This window comes from Sinocyclocheilus anshuiensis, unplaced genomic scaffold, assembly GCF_001515605.1.
Source record: "Sinocyclocheilus anshuiensis isolate Anshui unplaced genomic scaffold, SAMN03320099.WGS_v1.1 scaffold447, whole genome shotgun sequence".
Taxonomy (NCBI): domain Eukaryota; kingdom Metazoa; phylum Chordata; class Actinopteri; order Cypriniformes; family Cyprinidae; genus Sinocyclocheilus; species Sinocyclocheilus anshuiensis.
This window is the reverse complement of record NW_015552615.1, coordinates 1,403,382-1,405,691: the sequence shown is the minus strand read 5'-3', so window position 1 is coordinate 1,405,691 and position 2,310 is coordinate 1,403,382.

Below are 2,310 nucleotides of genomic sequence, written 5' to 3'. Positions count from 1 at the left end.
TTGATAACGTATGAAATAGGAATCAGTATACTCTACATGAATATATTAGAATATGAATATAATCTGTCATCTGCATAGACTATATTCATAAGCACTAAGTATTATATACAAAAAATGATTTATTATGCAAAACAAGACCATTTAAAGTCATAAAGAGTATTGCAGTCTTGCAAATATATGACAGCTTGAGCTTAGGCAATGAAAATATACGCTTGCACTGGACATACAAAAAACTTCAAGTATGCAGTAGACAAATAAAACACAATGTTCAGTGCATTTAATGATATAATAATAAAGCACAGTTTCAGCAATGGCATATGGAATTTCTTAGTCCTTATGAAATTAAAAAATAATCCATATAGTCTATATGAAATATTGTATGAATATATTATAAATATGTATTTCATATTATATATATATATTATATATTATCAGATCATATCATTATATAATATATGATCAAAATAGCCTATGAAAATAAATAAAGAGTATTGCAGTCTTGCAAATATAAAAAAAAAAAATTATATTAATTTACATGCCCAGGAGATTATAAGCTTTAATATGGATTTGTAATATATGAAATATGAAATATTAAACTTTTTCACGATGATGAATATGAATTGATATGAAATAATAATATTACATTTAGATTATGAACTATATTATATTATGCACCAGGCATTATAAAAGCATTAAACTTTAGTGCATTACTGAACCGCTGGTTTACAGATTTTAAAAACGACTGATGCCAGATCTGATTATAGGTTTATATGTATTTTTAAAAATATAATTAATACATGCATATGAAATATATTTTGTACATACCACATTATAAAACATCGTCATTTAGTCTCATTTGATGGTTACACTATCAGAGGGTGGTGTGTTGAATATTTATTAATATCCCAGTCTGGATGCGTTTATTCTTCACAGGTGTCAAAGCGTCATAAATCTCTCACCTTTCGCTGCCGCGGCGTCAGATGCGCTCGGCGTCTCCTCATCGCCCTCGAACAGCTGGTTCACTTCGCCCTGGATGTCACCGGCGGTCACCGTGAACCTCTGGCTCATGCTGTCGCCGGTGGCCTGAAGCGGACTGACGGGGAACGACTGAGCGCGGCTTCGCTCTCTTCACCGGAATCCGCCGGTGATGCAGATGTGCGCCGGTCCGCGGTGATCAGCCCGGTCTCTGGTAGAGGAGTACGAGGACTAGTGTTAATACAAGAGCATAAACGTGTGTAACGTGTCCGGCTGAGACGTGCGTTTTATTGTTCTTTGATAACAGACATTCAGACATTGAATGAGTCGCGAGCGAATCATCAACCGGTGTCTGAGACTCACTGCACATCCGGGTCCTAAAGCCCGCGACCGATCGAGCAATCACAAACATTGATCAAGCCGCTTAATGATCACACACACTGCGTGCTTGTTCATACATCTTGTGCCGTACATACAACCATTTATACTTTTTTTTCCAACATATCTGTTGAAAATATTTAACATTTATTTGATGCCGTTTTTCTTCAGTTTTGGATTCATCTTAACATAAAAAAAAAAAACTAAATGTTGAACCTTTTTTTTTTGTTTTTTTTACTATATTTTCCAAATCATATATATACACACACAGTGCCGTGAAAAGGTTTTTGTCCCCTTCCTGTTTTTTTTAATTTTGCATATATGTCACACTTAAAAGATTCAGATCAAACAAATATTAATATTACACAAAGATAATGCAAGTAAATACAAAATGCAGTTTTGAAATAATTATTTCATTTATTAAGGGAAAAAAGCGGTCCAAACCTGCCTGGCCCTATGTGAAAAATTAATTGCCCCCTAAATCTATGGTTGTGCCACCCTTTGCAGCAACAACTGCAATCAAGCATGTGTGATAACTGGCAATGAGTCTTTAACATCGCTCTGGAGGAATTTTGGCCCACTCTTCTTTGCAGAATTGTTTTAATTCAGCCACATTGGAGGGTTTTCGAGCATGAATGGACTGTTTAAGGTCATGATTTAAGTCTGGACTTAGACTTGGCCGCTACAAAACCTTGATTTTGTTTTTCTTGAGCCATTCAGAGGTGGACTTGCTGGTGTGTTTGGGATCATTGTCCTGCTGCATAACCCAAGTGCGCTTGAGCTTGAGGTCACAAACTGACAGCTGGACATTCTCCTTCAGGATTTTCTGATAGAGTGCATGGTTCCATCAATTATGGCAAGTCTTCGTGGTCCTGAAGCTGCAAAGCAGCACCAGACCATCACACTACCACCACCATGTTTGACTGCTGGTATGATGTTCTTTTTATGAAATGCTGT